This window comes from Muntiacus reevesi, chromosome 18, assembly GCF_963930625.1.
Source record: "Muntiacus reevesi chromosome 18, mMunRee1.1, whole genome shotgun sequence".
Classification (NCBI taxonomy): Eukaryota; Metazoa; Chordata; class Mammalia; order Artiodactyla; family Cervidae; genus Muntiacus; species Muntiacus reevesi.
Window position 1 is genome coordinate 48,928,599 of NC_089266.1, and position 19,466 is coordinate 48,948,064.

Genomic DNA, 19,466 nt, shown 5'->3' on the forward strand with positions numbered 1-19,466 from the left:
TAACCACCAGGAAACTCCCCCTAGTTCACAGTTTTAAATAATCAATGGGATAAATTCATTTTTAAGATTTTACAGAAAAATCATCAAAAGTGAGTGAAAGTCACTCAGTTGTGTTTGACTCTGTGACCCCATGGACTATATGGTCCATGGAATTCTTCAGGCCAGAATACTAGAGTAGGTAGCCTTTCCCTTCTCCAGGGGATCTTCCTGACCCAGGAACTGAACAGAGGTCTCCTGCATTGCAGGCGGATTTTTTTTTTTTTTAACCAACTGAGCTATCAGGGAAGCCCAAAATCATCAAAAAAGATGACCCCAAAAAAGATACAATTTTCATACAAGGTACATGTCTCAGATGCATACAATATAACCATCATATATTTTTTCCTATTTAACCAAATAACAAATATATTACATCCATACTACATTCATTAACTATATTGTAACCTCTTGATGAATCAACCCTTGCAAAGGTTCAATTACTTTGTAACTGGAATTGATTTTTAAAATTATATGAAACTTCTACGAGTTGTCAGCTGAACTACTGAGAAGAAAAATAACTAACTTTATTTTCACTTAAAGAAGTCAGAGGTAATAATTGCAGTACTCACTCTATTTGCAATTCAAAAATCAATACCAAAACTTCTACTTTATTTGCTAAACAGGAATGAATTTATCACCCATCTACCGGGTATAATTTTTTCTGGTTCACAACAGTAGCGTAACATATTCCCAACAGTCTTGGCCTGCCCTTTGGGCCATCCTAATCAAGTCCCACCTTACCGGAAGGCTCCAGCTGCAGAAACTGCTTTTTAATGCCAGAATTGGATTCTCATTTAAAAACCAAAACAAGGCCCAGCAAAAGATCAAGTATTTTCAAAGAATTACACAGTTCTGCAACATTTCTGAGAAAGCAACCTGCTCTCAAAAGCAATGACCTTCTGCAATCTACTTAAGCCTTATATCATTACAATCAGATAAGAGGATAATGAAGAGGATATTGAAGAAGGGACATGAAGATTTACTAGGCAGTTGATGGCCTAAGAATCACTCAAGTACTTTTTCCTTACACAAAGGAGATCTTAACACTGCAGACTAAAATGTAGCAAGGTAATATAATATGTATATTTTAGTTGAGACAAATGCTAAAATAGAGACTATATAAATTTGACTCAGATAAGAAAAGAAAAACAATGAAAAAGAGTTCAATGGCCCTAAAATTAGCCCCAATATTTATAAATTACCTCAGGATCTAGATTCTACTATTTGAAACACACATTTACAGAAAGAATTAGCACACATATTTTCTTCTAAATAATATACCTGAACTCTATGAAAATATGATCATCATTAAGGAAAAAAATTCTCAATTTAAAACACAGTCCTTAAAATTCACAGTTCTTCTAATCACCTAATTCACTGCTGGTAAATGGGCAATCATTCAATGATCTTGCTGGATGCAGTGAAATTATTAAAGAGAAACTCAAAATAATAATCATTTGAAGGTATCCCAAGGGGGGAAAAAAAGGAAACTGGAAAAGTGAGCCTGCAAGGCTGTCCAAAGGAAGTCTGAGGAAGAGGGCTTACCACAACCACAACTATCACATGACCACCTCCTTCTACCTGCAATCACAAACTACTCATAAAAGATTAAAGAAATAATCTTGTGTCAATAAACTGTGTCAATAAACTGTCTTCAAATCCTAAAGTGATAATAATAATATGCACTCTGGGTTCTAATACCCCAATTTCAGCGCCTCTTAGCTATTTGATCTTGAGAAAAGTTTCTTTAATTCTTCATAGCTGTGGTTTCCTCATTTTTGGAATGGAGATAAAATGAACTTCGGAGGTGGCACAGGCTTAAATGAAACAAACTACAAGGAACACAGTGCTTCCTTTAGTAAGTGCTCAACCTGCATGTGGTAAATTGGAATCTTCCAAAGCATTTTTTTGGGAGGAAAAGAAAAAAGAACAGGAGCAATAGTCAAGATCATTTAATATTTGGCAAACATTCATAAAAACATTTTATGTGTCTGACATTGTGTTAAAAATTAGACATGATTGTGAACAAAATAATTGTATTTAGATTCTAGTAAAAGAGAAAATGGGTCATTTTAATTTAGTGTGGAAAGAACAATGAAGGAATAGAAACAGTTTTCAGAGAGCACATTAGCAGATAGGCCCTGGAAGCCTTGATATTAAAAGAGGTACACACAGAACATCTAAAGATTGACCAAGGAAAGGAAAAAAGAGTGTAGCAGAAGGATATTACAAACAAAGGCAAAAACACTTGTAAAAATCTCTATGGAAAACAGGTAGCATTAGGTTGGTGCAAAAGTAATTGCAGTTTTGCAATGCTGCAGTTTGCCATTTGAGGATATGTGCTGCTGAAGCAAGCACTGCACTTTGCCATTTGATACTGGAATATATTCCTAAATAAATATGGCTACGTTATACATCATTTTAATGTGCATTTCTCACTTTACTTTTTTTTGCTAATGACTTATTACTTGATGTGTATTTTATATTTATTTTATACTAGGGAAATGATGTCAGACAAAAAGCAAATTTGAGTTATTTTCTTATTTGCATTCAAAATAGGTCATACAGCAGCAGAGATAACTTGCAACATCAACAATGCATTTGGTCCAGAACCTGCTAACGAACGTACAGTGCAGTGGTGGTTCAAGAAGTTTTGCAAAGGAGACAAGAGCCTTGAAAATGAGGAGTGTAGTGGCCAGCCATCAGGAGTTGACAATAACCATTTGAGAACAATCATCAAACTTGATCCTCTTACAACTACATGAGAAGTTGCTGAAGAACTCAACATTGACCACTCCATAATCATTTGGCATTTGAAGCAAACTGGAAAGACGAAAAAGCTCGATAAACATGTGCTGCATAAACTGACAGCAAATTTAAAAACTCATCATTTTGAAGTGTTGTCTTCTTCTATTTTACCCAACAAAATAAACCATTTCTTGATCGGATTGTGACGTGCAACAAAAAGTGGATTTTATAAGACAACCAGTGACGACCACCTCACTGGCTGGACTGAGAAGCTCCAAAGCACTTCCCAAAGCCAAACTTGAATGAAACAAAGGTCATGGTCACTGTTTGGTGGTCTGCTGCCTGTCTGACCCACTACAGCTTTCTGAATTCTGGCGAAACATTACGTCTGAGAAGTATGCTCTGCAAACTGATGAGAAAACTGCAATGACTACAGCTGGTACTGGTCAACAGAACGGGCCCAATTCTCCACGACAAGGACCGACAGCACATCATACAATCAATGCTTCAAAAGTTGAATGAACTGGGCTATGAAGTTTGCCTCATCTGCCATATTCACGTGACCTCTTGCCAACTATCACTTCTTCAAGCATCTCAACAGCTTTTTGCAAGTAAAATGCTTCCACAACCAGGAGGCAGAAAACACTTTCTAAGAGTTCCTAGAATCCCAAAGCACAGATGTTTACACTACAGGAATAAACAAACTTGTTCTTGTTGGCAAAAATGTGTTGACTGTAATGGTTCCTATTTTGATTAATAAAGATGTGTTTGAACCTAGTTATAACAATTTAAAATTCATGGTCAGAAACCGCAGTTACATTTGCACCAACCTAATGATAGGACAGATAAGCAAAAACAGAATAACCGTTGTATTCTACTACAATTCAAAAAAAAGGAAAAGGAGAACCTATAAGCAGGATTTATGCTATGGACCCACGATAAAAGACAAAAAACAAGAAAGAACTTCACTTTCCAGTGAGTGACACCTCCCCACGCCCTGCCAAAAAAAAAAGGAATGTTAAAGATGGCAATTCAACCTAGAATTAGTACACAGTTCAGTTATAATGTAGACATTCCAAAGGTTAGCATCTAAAGGATGAGCCTTCAAACTCAAGTAGAGCTTCCAAACTGTGTTTAGATAGGACTATGCATGTACAATGGGTTTCCCTGGTGGCTCAGAGGTTAAAGCGTCTGCCCAGAATGCGGGAGACCTGGGTTTGATCCCTGGGTAGGGAAGATTCCCTGGAGAAGGAAATGGCAACCCACTCCAGTATTCTTGCCTGGAGAATCCCATGGACGGAGGAGCGTGGTTGGCTACAGTCCACAGGGTCGCAAAGAGTCGGACACGACTGAGCGACTTCACTTTGACATGCATGTACAATAGCAGGGGATTCAATATACTAAATTTGTAAAAAGCTGATTAAAACAAATTACATTTTGAGTTTATAGTCTGTGTCTCTAAAGTTCAACACTATGTGATGCTAAATAATTATGAACAAAATGGGTGAGGAAAGCGTACTACAAGAGAAAAACCAAATGATTAGTTAAGTCTTAGAAAGCAGAATCTTCTTTCAGATATCAATAATAATGATGACAACAACAACAAAATCTGTACAAACTCTTTCAAATATTTAAACTATATAGAAAATGTTTATGTTATTTATACAAGTTCTCCAATTTGGAATATCATCAAAATGTGTAAAAATTAATTTGTCAATAAAACACTGTATATATATATTAACATTTGACAAAAAAGATCTTTTTAGGAAATCTAATCTTAGGTATTTAAGTAGCAAATTACAAAATAAAAACATATCATAAAAATCTGTATAAAAACTTGATAAAAATCTGTTTAACAACTTGACCTTTTGGCTTAAGTTCTAATTCATTAAATTCCCTGGCAGTCCAATAGTTAGGGTTCAGTGCTTTTGCTGAGTCCCTGGTTGGGGAACTAAAATCCTGCACTGTGGGTGGCATGGCCAAAAATCCAAAAAGTTCTAATTCAATTTCTTAAATTTAAATAAAAGGTAAAATAAAAATAGTTTGGAATCTTAAGTTCTAAAAATTACTGGCCATGAAAAAATCTAAAGTCTTGTATAAATCAAATCAGTTAATTATTCTAAACTCTGTACTGAATATACAGTATTCAGTGTATAGTAATATAAACAGTGCCTCAGTTTCATCTGTGATATATATAAAAGAGAAAAAATTTGATTAAAAATGGCAGTATGTTCAACTTACTGGACTTCAAGTTTTACTTTAGAATAGTATGTGAAAAAGTAACTAAATGCAATTGTACTCTAACATAAATGTTATTTACAAGTGAAAACTTATAACTCCTTTTTGTTTCCTAGATACCTTGGCTTATTACACAAATTTTAATGGAGTCACTGATGCTTTAAAATAAATGTCTACTTATAAATGATAAGTTAATAACATTCTCTATTCTTATCCCAATTTTCCACATTCCTAATATATTATTTGAAAAGTTTAATGTACCAAATATTTTTGAGTGGAAAACCCTGCCAAGTGGTCCACAGTGAACTGCTTTGCCAGAAACTCAGAATTTATAACTAATACAATAAATCACAGTCATCAGAATATAAACCTGCCCGTCAGAATTTCTATAAGAAATTTAGCAGTAATTCTGATTTTATGATAATGCTTTCATAGGAAAGTTCACTAAGAAACCAGCTATTTGCTGAAGCCAGGAGCAACTGAGCTGTCTGTTACACCTTTATTTTCATAAATTGTAAAGTAAAGGAAAGCAAATTGGTAAGGAAAACATTTTCTTCCTATTGACACGGATGAGTTAATTTTTGTAGTGATCTGCAGTCCTGTTAGAAAATTGCGTGTCCCCAAAACAATGACTCTCTGAGAAAGTGGGATGACACTCACTGACATTTCCTAGCCAAGCGTTCACTAACACAAGAGGATGAAGGGAATCCCTTGGGGGTCCACTTGTTAGGACTTTGTGCTTCCAATGCAGGGGGCACAGGTTCAATCTCTGGTCAGGGAAATAAGATCTCACATGCCTTGCAGCACCTCCAAAAAAAAAAAAGAGGAAGCATATTCATTGTAAAGCACCTATTCTATACCAGGCACAATGCTGAGTCCTTTAAAAAAAGTAGTATCTCACGTAGCACCATATGCTACCAGAAATGCTGCTTCAGCATAAGGCAAATGAGAAGCAGCAGATATAATAGCCCTCTAGTTCCCCCTACTGGCCTAATTTTTAAAAAGATGGCTTCCCGACCCCTCTACCTGCACCCAGGGAAAGGAGCAGTGACCTCCACGAGAGACTGAGCCAGACCTGCCTTTGAGTGTTTGAGGGTCTCCTGTGGAGGCACAGGTCAGCAGTGTTCTGCTTCGAGGACAGGGCCTCTGGCTGCAGCAGACCTGGGAGGCGCGGTGTACGGCCTAAGTCCTCTTGGAGGAGGTCACCATTCGCTTCACTATAGAGTCGCTGAGCAGATGACAAACTGGAGAACAATTATAACAAAGAAGTTCTCGCACTCTTGGAAAAGTTCTGGTGCCCACAACAGATTTCCCAACCTGGGGATCCAGCAAAAGGACTGAGAACCCCCAGGGAATCTGACTTTGATGGACAGTGGGATTTGATTACAGAACTTCCACAGGACGGGGGAAACACCCTAGGAGGGTACAAACAAAACAGTGTGCACACCAGGACCCAGGAGAAAGGAGCGGTGAGCCCACAAGAGACAGAGTCAGACTCACAAGTGAGAGTCCAGGAATCTCCGGCCGCGATGTGTGTCGACAGTAGCCGGCCTCGAGGTCAGAGGCACTGACTGCAACAGTCCTGAGAGCTGCAGCATGGCGTAAGTCCTTCTGAAGGAGGTTGTCATTACCCCTACCATAGTTTGGCCTCACTGAGAGATGAACTACCCAGCTCAGTAGGTGACCAAGATGCTACTGGAGAAGAGTGGAGAAGTAATTCCAGACAGCATGAAGAGGCTGAGCCAAAATGGAAACAACGTCCAGTTGGATGTCTAGTGGTGAAAATAAAATCTGATGCTATAAAGAACAAGAAATACTGCATAGGAATCTGGAATGTTAGGTTCATGAATCAAGGTAAACTGTAAGTGGTCAAATAGGAGATGGTAAGAATGAACACTGACATTTTAGGAATCAGTGAACTAAAATGGACAAGAATGGGTGAATTTACTTCAGATGACCATTATATCTATTACTGTGGGCAAGAATCCCTTAGAAGAAATGGAGTAGCCATCACAGTCAGCAGGAGTCTGAAATGCACTACTTGGGTGCAATCTCAAAAATGATGGAATGATCTCTGCTCACTTCCAAGCCAAACCACTCTGTATCATAGGAATTCAAGTTTATGCCCCAACCACTAATGCGGAAGAAGCTGAAGTTGAACGGTTCTATGATGACCTATAAGACCTTCTAGAACTATCACCAAAAAAAGATGTCCTTTTCATCACAGGGGACTGGAATGCAAAAGTAGGAAGTCAAGAGATCCCTGGAGTGCAAGTTTGGCCTTGGAGTACAAAATGAAGCAGGGCAAAGGCTAACAGAGTTTTGCCAAGAGAACACACTGGTCATAGCAAACACCCTTTTCCAATAACACAAAGAGACCACTCTACACATGGATATCGCCAGATGGTCAATACCAAAATCAGACTTTTATATTCTTTGCAGCCAAAGATGGAGAGGCTCTATATAGTTAGCAAAAACTAGACTGGGAGCTGACTGTGGCTTAGATCATGAATTCCTTATTGCAAAATTCAACTTAAATTGAAGAAAGTAGGCAAAACTACTAGGCCATAATAGTATGACCTAAATCAAATGCCTTACGATTATACAGTAGAAGCGACAAATAGATTCAAGGGATCAGATCTGATAGAGTGCCTGAGGAACTATGACCACAGGTTCATAACACTGTACAGGGGGCAGTGATCAAAATCATCCCCAAGAAACAGAAATGCAAAAAAAGGCAAAATGGTTGTCTGAGGAGGCCTCACAAATAGCTGAGAAAAAAAGAGAAGCTAAAGGCAAAGAAAAAAAGAAAGACATACCCACCTAAATGCAGAGTTCCAGAGAATAGCAAGGAGAGACAAAAAAAGCCTTCCTCGGGGACCAATGTAAAGAAATAGAGGAAAACAATAGAACGGGAAAGACTAGAGATCTCTTCAAGAAAACTAGAGATATCAAGGGAATATTTAATGCAAATATGGGTACAATAAAGGACAGAAACAGTATGTCCTAGCAGAAGGTAATAAGAAGAGGTAGCAAGAGTACACAGAAGAACTATACAAAAAAGATCTTAATGACTCAGATAACCATGATAGTGTGATCACTCACCTACACATTCTGGAGGGCCAAGTGGGCCTTAGGAAGCATCACTACGAACAAAGCTAGTGGAATGACGGTATTCCAGCTGAGCTATTTCAAATCCTAAGAGATGATGCTGTTAAAGTGGTGCACACAATATAACAGCAAATTTGGAAAATCCAGCAGTGACCACAGTACTACAAAAGGTCAGTTTTCATTCCAATCCTAAAGAAAGACAGTGTCAGAGAATGTTCAAGCTATCGCACGATTGTACTCATTTCACACACTAGCAAAGTAATGCTCAAAGTTCTCCATGCTAGGTCTAACAGTACATGAACCAAGTATTTCCAGATGTTCAAGCGGGATTTAGAATAAGCAGAGGAATCAGAAATCAAATTGCCAAAATCCGTTGGTTCTGCTTCACTGACTTATGCAAAAGTCTTTGACTGTGTGCATCACAACAAACTGTGGCAAATTCTTAAAGAGATGGGAATACCAGACCATCTCACTTGTCTCCTGAGAAGCATGTATGCAGGTCAAAAAGCAACTGTTAGAACCAGATATGGAACAATGGACTGGTTCCAAACTGGGAAAGGAGTACTGTATATTGTCACCCTGCTTATTTAACTTATATGCAAAGTACATACATCATGCGAAATCCTGAGCTGGATGAAGCAGAAGTTGAATTCAAGACTGCCGGCAAAGTATCAACAACCTCAGATATGCAGATGACACCACCTTTATGGCAAAAAGTGAAGAGGAACTAAAGATCCTCTTGATGAAGGTGAAAAGGAGAGTAAAAAAGCTGGCTTAAAACTCAACATTGAAAAAACTACGACCATGGCATCCGGTCCCATTACTTCATGGCAAACAGATGGGGAAACAATGGAGACAGTGACAGGCTTTACTTTCTTGACCTCCAAAATCACAGCAGTCATGAAATTAAAAGACGCCTGCCCCCTGGAAGAAAGGCTATGACAAACCTAGAAAGTGTATTAAAAGCAGAGATATTACTTTGCCAACAAAGATCCATACAGTGAAAGCTATGGTTTTTCCAGTAGTCATGTATGGATGTGACAGTTGGACCATAAAGAAGGTTGAGCACTGAATAACCAATCCTTTTAAACTGTGGTGCTGGAGAAGACTCTTGAGAGTTCCTGGACTGCAAGGAGATCAAACCAGTCCATCCTAAAGGAAATCAACCCTGAATATTCATTGGAAGGACTGGTGCTGAAGCTCCAATAGTTTGGCCACCTGATGCGAAAAACCGACTCATCAGAAAAGACCCTGATGTTGGGAAAGATTGAAGGCAGGAGGAGAAGGGGACGACAGAGGACGAGATGTCTGGGTGGCATCACTGACTGAATGAACCTGAGTTTCAGCAAGCTCCAGGAGATGGTCAAGGACAGGTAAGCCTGGAGTGTCCAGTCCACAGGGTTGTAAAGACTGAGCAACTGAACAACAATAATAACTCTTCTACCAGGAAGCACAGATGTTAATCACCAGAGAAAACTCTAGATTCTTATCAACCTGGAGATGGTACCAGAAGAAAGAATCTACATAACAAATCTTATTAACCAGCCAAATCAACCAAAGGCTTCTCTAGGAGCGCAGACAGTAAAGAATCTAAAGGATTCCCAGGAATGCAGGAAACCCAGGTTCAATCCCTGAGTTGGGAAGATCTTCTGGAAAAGGGAATGGCAAACCACTTCAGTATTCTTGCCTAGAGAATTCCATGGACAGACCATGGGGTTGCAAAGAGTTGAACATGTCTGAGTGACTAACACACATACATCAAGCAATAGTTTTTCTATGTATTTGTTTTCCCACAATGTGCCACCCCTAGCAGCTCAAAGTTCTTTTCCTTTGTTTTGTCACTTCTCCACAAAATTATCATTCTTTACTAAGATGTTATGTAAGCTCAAGCTCTAACCACCCCTTTTGAGTTATTCATCACTAAATGTTCCAGTGCGTAAGTAACTAAGTAAGTAATAAGTAAGCTTATGTTTTTCTCTTGTTTTCTGTCTTTTGTTAGTCTAATTTAAAAGGCCCCACCCAAGGAACCCAGGATGAGTAGAGGAAAATACTCTTCCTTCCCTGCCCTCCTTACCACAAATCTATGACGTAGGTTGTATCATTATCCCCGTTTTCCATAGACAAAGTAAGAAGTTAAGAGGTCTGCAGACTAAATAAGTGGCTCACTGAACTCTGCAAAGAGACAGAGGAATACAATGGCATGAGAAAGACTAGAGATCTCTCCAAGAAAATCAGAGATACCAAGGGAGTATATCATGCAAAGACAGGCACAGTAAAGGACAGAACTGTATGGACCTAACAGAAGCAGTAGATGTTAAGATGAGGTGGCAAGAATACACAGAAGAATAACTATACAAATAAGATCTTAATGACCCAAATAACCATGATGGTATATGATCACTCACCTAGAGTCAGACATCATAGAGGGTGAAGTCAAGTGGCCCTTAGAAGTATCACTACGAACAAAGCTATTGGAAGTGATGGAATTCCAGCTGAGCTGTTTCAAATCTTAAAAGATGATGCTGTTAAAGTGCTACACTCAATATGCCAGCAAATTTGGAAAACTCGGCAGTGGCCACAGGACTGTAAAAGGTCACTTTTCATGCCAATCTCAAAGAAGGGCAATGCCAAAGAATGTTCAAACTACCACACAATGGTACTTAAATCACATGCTAGCAAGTAATGCTCAAAATCCTTCAAGCTAGGCTTCAACAGTACATCAACCGAGAACTGTCTGATGTACAAGCTGAATTTAGAAAAGGTAGAGGAACCAGAGATCAAACTGCCAACATCCACTGGATCATAGAGAAACCAAGGAAATTCCAGAAAAACATCTACTTCTGCTTCATTGACTAAGCTAAACTTTTGACTGTGTGGACCACAACAAGTTGTGAAAAATTTCTGAAAGGGATGGAAATACCATACCACCTGCCTCCTGTGAAACCTGTATGCAGGTCAAGAAACAACAGTTAGGACTGAACATGGAATAGTAGACTGGTTCCAAATTGAGGAAGGAGTATGTATATTATTACCCTGTTTATTTAACTTATATGCTGAGTACAGCATGCATAATGCCTGGCTGAATGAATCACAAGCTGGAATCAAGACTGTCAGGAGAAATATCAATAACCTCACAAATACAGATGACACCACCCTTATGGCAGAAAGTGAAGAAGAACTAAAGAGACTCTTGATGAAAGTGAAAGGGGAGAGAGAAAAAGCTGGCTTAAAACTCAACATTCAAAAGCTAAAATCATGGCATCTGGTCCCAGCACTTCATAGCAAATAGACGGGGAAACAAAGGAAACAGTGATGACTTTTTTTAGCTTCCAAAATAATTGCAGATAGTGACTGCAGCCCTGAAATTAAGACATTTGCTCTTTGGAGGGCTTCCCTGGTGGCTCAGCTGGTAAAGAATCTGCCTGCAACGCAGGAGACCTGGGTTGGATCCGTGGGTTGGGAAGATCCCTTGGAGAAGTGAACGGCTACTCACTCCAGTATTCTGGCTTCCCTGAAAGCTTAGTTGATAAAGAATCCACCTGCGGTGCAGAAAACCCCGGTTCAATTCCTGTGTTGGAAAGATCCACTGGCGGAAGGGATAGGCTACCCTCTCCAGGATTCTTGGGTTTCCCTTGTGGCTCAGCTGGGAAAGAATTTACCTGTAATGTGGAAGACCTGGGTTCAATCCCTGGGTTGGTAAGATCCCCTCAAGAGGGGAAAGGCTACCCACTAAAGTATTCTGGCCTAGAGAATTCCATGGACTGTGCATGGGGTCACAAAGAGTCAGACACAACTAAGCAACTTTCACTTTCACTGCGCCTTGGAAGAAAAGCAATGACAAACCTAGATGGCGTATTAAAAAGCAGAGACACTACTCTGCCAACAAAGGTCTGTACAGTCAAAGCTACGGTTTTTCCAGTAGTCATGTATGATTGTGAGAGTTGGACCATAAAGAAGGCTGAGCATGCCAAAGAACTGATGCTTTTGAATTGTGGTGCTGGAGAAGACTCTTGAGAGTCCCTTGAACAGCAAGGAGGTCAAACCAGTCCATCCTAAAGGAAATCAACCCTGAATACTCATTGGAAGAACTGATACTGAAGCTGAAGCTCCAATACTTTGGTCACCTGAGGCAAAGAACCGATTCACTAGAAAAGACTCTGATGCTGGGAGAGATTGAAGGCAGGAGAAGGGGACGATAGAGGACAAGATGGTTGGATGGCATCACTGACTCAACAAATATGAGTTTGAGCAAGCTCTGAGAGGCTGAGGCCCATGGGGTTGCAAATAGTTGAACACAACTGAGTGACTGAACAATAACAAATTATACCTCAAAATGCAGTTCATGGTCCATCCATATCAGAATTACCCAGAGTTAAAAGTACAGAGCCCTACGGCCCACAGATAAAAAATCTTTGAAGACAGAACCAGTAACCTGCACTTTTAACACACTCTTCAAATAATTCTAATGCTCAAGATAAAGGCCATTAACTACAAAATAGTGGTTGAATAGTTGATTATTTTGGTATATCCTTCTTACAAAAAATAAGGATACAATAAAATTCAGCTAAGAGGTCAACAATTAAAAATATTATAAATAAGCGAGAAAATTAAAACTATAAGTTGCTTCTTCAGGTTTTTACCAAATACTGCCAACTTACTTCTATAGCCACCAAGGAAACCAACAGGTACATTATAGAAGGAGATAAAATAATTAGTTCAGACAGTTTATTCCGTGTAGTGTTTGTTTTCTTTGACAAAATTTTATATATTTTTAAAATTAATATTTATTGGAGTATAGTTGCTTTACAATGTTGTTAGTTTCTACTGTACAGCAAAGTGAATCAGTTGTATGTATACACATATCTTCTTTTTCTCTATAGTATTTAAAGTAGACTGATCTCTGTGCGCCTCAAGTTACTGCTAACCAATTTTCCGTAGCTCACATAATTTTCCTAACCAAAAGTTTTAAAGGGAAGATCTATGAACAACTATTTTGCAATCTTAAACAGTTCTTTAAATTGACATATACAATTAATTTTCACCCTAAAAATATGGTAGGTCTTTATATGAACACTTACAAACTATGAAGTTGTTAAACTTTATTCAAACATGATGATTTATCTTGGTCCTTCTCCCTCCTATGGGTTTAGTCCCACAATCCTAAAACAACATATTCCTTCTGCTTTCTCCTGGGGAATTCAAATGTTTAAATCAATACTCAGAATGCAGACTTTTGGTTGTTGAAAATTTTCCAACACAGTTCAGTCCAGCAACATGCACTGTGGTTCACTGAACTAAGAAAAAGCCAAAGATGAATAGAATACAAGCCTTGTCCTCAAGAGACTTGTAACTTCTGCTGAGAAATAAAGCCATTTTCAACTGACTTTACAGTAAGGCAAAAAATATCTTAAATACTTTAACTAAAAAATAAAGTGTGGAGGAATGCAAAGAGAAAAAGTGATTAATTACAACTGCAGAAAAATGGAGAAGGCATGACAAACGGGTTATGGCATTTGAGTTAGGATTGATGAAAAAGTATTTTACCTGTCAAGAACTGAAAGATGGAATGTATTCTTATATGAAGGAATATTAGGAGTGATGGTAGATAGGGTAGTCATGAAAGTTGATGGTACAGTCATGGAATACTGACCAGTGCTCTTCAGTTGAAGCTGAGAACATAAGTGAGGAGAAAAGGGTATTGAAAATTAAGAATAATAAACTAAGAGAGTTTAGAGTCATATTAAGGAGTTTAAAACTTTGTTCTACAGAATATGATTTCTCAAAGGTTTCAAAGCAGGGAAGTAAGAATGATTTGTTTTTGCTTTTATGCAAACTAAACAAACAAAAACAGAAATGTGTCTTTCATTACTCCTATTATCAAACCACTGTCAGGTCAGATAAGTAAGAAAAACTATTATAATGATGACAGTAGCAAAGAAAGATGCAAGAAATATGGTTAAGATTGATAGGATTCAATATGAAGCTTGATAAGAAAAATCAAAGGTAACTTCAAATTGGATTACTAGAATTATTAGGTTGGTGCAAATGTAATTCCAGTTTTTGCATTGCTGAAATTTGCCATTTGATACTGGAATACATCCTTAAATAAACGTGGCTATGTTACACAGCATTTTAATACACATTTCTCACTTTATATTTTTTGCTAATGACTTACTACTTGATATGTATTTCATATTTATTTTAGACTAGGGATATGTTCAGAGAAGGCAATGACACCCCACTCCAGTACTCTTGCCTGGAAAATCCCATGGATGGAGGAGCCTGGTAGGCTGCGGTCCATGGGGTTACACAAAGTCGGACACAACTGAAGTGACTTAGCAGCAGCAGGGATATGTTAGACAAAAAGCAAATTCAAGCAATTTTGTTATTCCAGTTCAAAATGGGTCCTAAAGCAGTAGAAACAACTCGCAATGTCAACAATCCATTTGGCCCAGGAACTGCTAACAACCATACAGTGCAGTGGTGGTTTAAGAAGCTTTGCAAATGAGATGAGAGCCTTGAAGATGTGGAGCATAGTGGCCGGTCGTCGGAAGATTACAACAACCAATTGAATGTGTGTATTAGTCGCTCAGTCGTGTTCGACTCTTTGTGACTCCATGGACTGTAGCCCACCAGGCTCCTCTGTCTGTGGAATTCTCCAGGCAAGAATACTGGAGTGAGTTGACATTTCCTTCTCCAGGGGATCTTCCCGACCCAGGGATCAAACCCGGGTCTCCTGCACTGCATGAGAGCAAGCATCACACCTGATCCTCTTACAACTACCCAAGAAGATGCTGAAGAACTCAATGTCGACCACTCTATAGTCATTTGGCATTTGAAGCAAATTGGAAAAGTGAAAAAGTTCGATGAGTGAGTGCCTCATTAACTGACAGCAAATCAAAAAAAAATCACCATTCTGAAGTTATTGTCTTATGCCACTCAACAAAAATGAACCATTTCTCAATTGGATTGTGATGGGTGACAGTGGATTTCCTACAAAAACTGGCAATGACCAGCTCAGTGGCTGGACTGAGAAGAAGCTCCAAAGCACTTTCCAAAGCCAAACTTGCATCAAAAAAAGATCATGGTCACTGTTTGGTGGTCTGCTGCCCACCTTAAGATAGGAGACAGATGGGTTCCAAGTTGGGACCCATTTACAATCAGCCAGCCTCCTGTCTGCATTTCCTGAGACAAGAGCTATGTGGGATCCAGTTGAGGAATTTACAATCGCCCTCCGAAATGGTAGTAACAACAGAAACAAGGTAAATAGCCAGTCTTTTTCTCTTGTAAACATCTTAAGGAAATATAATTATGGCGAGGAAATAATTATGGCAAGGACAGAGAGGCAAAACCCTTTCTGAGTAAAGGATTGAAGGATCTCCGCCTCCCCCTTTTTAGGATAAGGGAGACACCATACATTTCCACAAAGGCTTCTTGGGGTCAAAAGACAGAGGATAATTCCAGACCATAGTGAGTCCTGCTCCTTCCAGAAGTCTGCTTCAAGACTCATCTTGGCTAAAGGGGTGCATGTACACCCCAGAGGAGAGTCCTGATACAAATTAGCGGGGGGAGGGGAACAAAGCAAGATGATTGACCTGAAGGAAGACAGAAACTTCTTACTTTACTCTTTACCTTCTGCCTCCTTGCCTGAATTCGTTTTTAACTAGTTAGGCAAGGACTAGGAAGGGACTTTAGTCTTCACTGCTAGCCCCTGTAGTCCAGTGGTTAGCACTCCCAGTCTGGGAAACTAAGACCTTGCTTCCAGCTATTGCTCGCTGCTGCTTACTGTTAAACTGCCATTTACTGCTGTGCATGTCTGAAATCAGTCTGCTTCACCACAGCATTCTGAATCCTGGTGAAACCATTATACCTGAGAACTATATTCAGCAGATCGATGAGATGCACCTAAAACTGCAGTGCCTGCAGCCAGCATTGGTCAACAGAAAGAGTCTGATTCTTCCCCATAACACCCGACCAACCATCACACAACCAGTAATTCAGAAGTTGAATGAATTATGCTACTAAGTTTTGCCTCATCTGCCACATTCATCCGATGTTCAGCCAACTGACTACTACTTCTTCAAGTATCTCAACAACTTCTTTTGCAGTGAAAATGCTTTCACAACCAGCAGGATCCAGAAAATGCCTTCCATCCAGAAAATGCTTTCCAAGAGTTCGTCAAATCCTGAAGCAAGGATTTTTATACTAGAGGAATAAACAAGCTTATTTCTCATTGGTTAAAATGAGTTGACTGCAATGTTTACTATTTTGGTTAATAAAAATGTGTTTGAACCTAGTTATAAAGATTTAAGGGCTTCCCTGGTGGCTCAGACAGTAAGGAATCTGCCTTCCATGCAGGAAACCCAGGCTCAGTCCCTGGGTCGGGAAAATCCCCTGGAGAAGGGAATGGCTCCCCACTCCAGTATTCCTGCCTGAAGAATTCCATGGACAGAGGGGTTGGGCAGGCTACAGTCCATGGGGTTGCAAAAAGAGCTGGACACAATTTGGCAAAAAAAGCAAAAACTATACTTCAGTTTAAAAAAAGAAAGAAAAAAAAATCATAGGAGGAACAGGATGTTTGCTTTTTTTGACCTATAAATGGACTGAAGTAAGGAAAGGTGTTAGATATGAAATTAAGATGTTAAAATACACATCCAGGAGGCATTTATTAAAATGAATATACAGTTTGATACCTCAAGATCAGTAAACTTCACTAGGTATCACCTGCAAAGACATGAAGCAAAAGAAATGGCTGTAATGAAGCAAAAGTATGCATGCCAGTTAAGAACAGAATAGAGCTAAAGGCTGATCCATGAGAAATAACTCAAAGCTACAATGTTTCAAAATCAAGGGAGAAGAGAATTTCAAGAAAACTGTCAATAGTGCTAAAATGCTGCAGAGATATTAGTAGGTACAATAAGCCTAGGAGAAAGTCACTCAGTTTAGAAATCAGGTCATTATTTCAGATGAAACAATGCATAAATTCAAGATAAAGTATTTTTTAACAAGGCAAAGGTCAAGTACTTTTAGATGCCATTAAAAATCCAAAAATCTTCCCAACTGATAAAAAATTAAAAGGTCATTTTCAAATTAAAATGGAGCCATATAATGGGATAACATTTTTAATATTTTGATAATTATTGACCGATTAAATTTACACAAGCCTGTAATCTTTGACACGGTGCTTTGAAAAACAAGCAATAAGCAGCATTTCCATTTGCAAAGTGTGTCAGACTAATTCAACTTGAAGCAACTGACAGAGACTCTCTCCTTGACTAAAATTTAGTCCCACTCCTTTGAGCCCTCTTTTCTACTAGGCCCAGAAGTTGACCCCTTATTCTCTCTTTGGCCTGCCCAGCTGAATCTTAGCAAAGAACCCTGCTGCATCATCCCCCACCCTTGATACCTGATCAAGGTATACCACATATTTAACAAATAAGTCTTTGGCCCGCTTTCAGTAAGAATTGCCCCACCCTTGATGATTTCTCTTAGTAATTTTCCTTCCACTGATCACCTCACCTTGTTCCTTGGCTGTAAGTTGCTTTCCTGTAACATTTGGAGGTAAGACCAATCTCTCTCCACTACTGCAATATGCTACTGCAAAAGTCTTGAATCAAGTTTTGTTTAGAGGACTTCACTAGTGGTAGAGAGGATAAGAATTCGCCTGCCAATCCAGGGGACACAGGTTCCATCCCTGGTTTGGGAAGATTCCACATGCTGAGCAACTGAGACCGCGCGCTACAACTCCTGGAGCCCACATCCGCAGCTAGAGAAAGCCTGAGCACGGCAACAAAGACGCGGAGTGACCAAAAATAAATAATTTTTTTTTTAAGTCTTGTTTACCATTTCATTAAGTATCAGGACAATTTTTTCTGTAATGTGAGTCATTCAAGGAAAGTAATCACACCCTTAGCCAATAATAGAAAAATAATTTACCATACAGTTACAAATGAAAGCAAGAGTTCAGCAGAACATCCATATGACTGACAATGATAGAGCTTAAAGTATAAAAAGATTTCCTAATTTTTTATACAGAACGATTTTTTAAAAAAGGCGTTCCTCTCAAAATAAAGACGGTAGTGCTGAAAAAGTAGGAGCATCAAATTAATTGCCTATTCATGCCAGAATTGGTGTGTCAGAATTTCTGGTAACAATGGAATAAAAATGAGAGGGAAAGCAGCTGGTGAATAACTAGTAGCCAACTCATAAATTACAAGAAAAAATAAATACAAACAGTGCTTGATAACCAAGGTCCTCTACTAGGTCAACAAATACTTATTTAAGGCTTGACACTGAGAGTGAATAAAAGAATAATACAGACTCTCTATGATTTAAGAGAAATGACATGTACAAATAAATAAAATGTTATAAATAATTAAAACACAAAGATGAAAGTGGTATGTTCATCCAAGAAGAGTACAAGAGAAAGTGTTATGAGAGTTAAGAGGAAGGAGAGATGATTTCTCACAGGAAGGCAAGAAAACATTTCATGGAAAGCAAGCAGCATGTGACTTAATCTTCAAAGATGACTAGGGTTTACAGGAAGGAAAAAAGGGAAAGGCATTCCTTCTAGTGTTAAGAAGTAGCATAAGCAAAAGCCCAGAGTACATCCACTTCTATAACCACAGAAAAGAACAGTAGAAGTTAACACTCAGGCCTGTGCTGTGGTGGACTAAAGAGCATCCCTCAGAAGTTCATTATCACCTGGAATCACAGAATATGACCTCAGTTGGAAATAGGGTCTTTGCAGATGTAATGAATTAGGGCTCTAGAGTTAAAATCATCCTAAATTTAGACTGGGCCCTAAATCCAATGAATGGTGTCTTTAAAAGAAGGGGAGAGGACACAGACACACACACACATAGAAGGCTGTATGAAAACAGAGGCAGAAACTAGAATTATGCTGCCACAAGTGAAGCAAAGCCTGGGTTCACAAGAAGCCGGGAGAGGCAAGGAAAGATGCTTCCCTGGGATCTTCAGAGGGAACATGGCTCTATTAACACTTTGATTTCAGCTTCCAGAACTGTGAGAGAGTAGATTTCTGTTTTTTTCAGTTTATGGATTGTGTCAATTTGCTACAGCAGCCCTAGGGAACTAATACAGCTTGGTTCACAGTTAGTAGAGGGCTGCTGTGAAATAAGTGATACTGGTCCCAGTTCTTGCTAATATTTTCTTTGAGGAAATTTCTTTAATTTCCTGAGTGACAGGAATGTCTGATGCAGAGCTCCTAAATCCCTCAGAATTTTCTGGGTGACGGGAACCTTTTTCTGATGCCTGAAGTTAACTCTCGGTAGGTTCCTGGAAAGGGGCTGGTCACTAGAAAGATCAAG

The 19,466-nt window shown here is 38.9% G+C and overlaps 1 protein-coding gene across 1 annotated transcript in view; it reads right to left on the reverse strand.

The window, feature by feature from the left end:
• Positions 1-19,466, reverse strand: part of USP32 (ubiquitin specific peptidase 32) — a 191,785-nt gene that overhangs the window by 65,187 nt on the left and 107,132 nt on the right. The gene's annotated exons all lie outside the window — the stretch shown is intronic.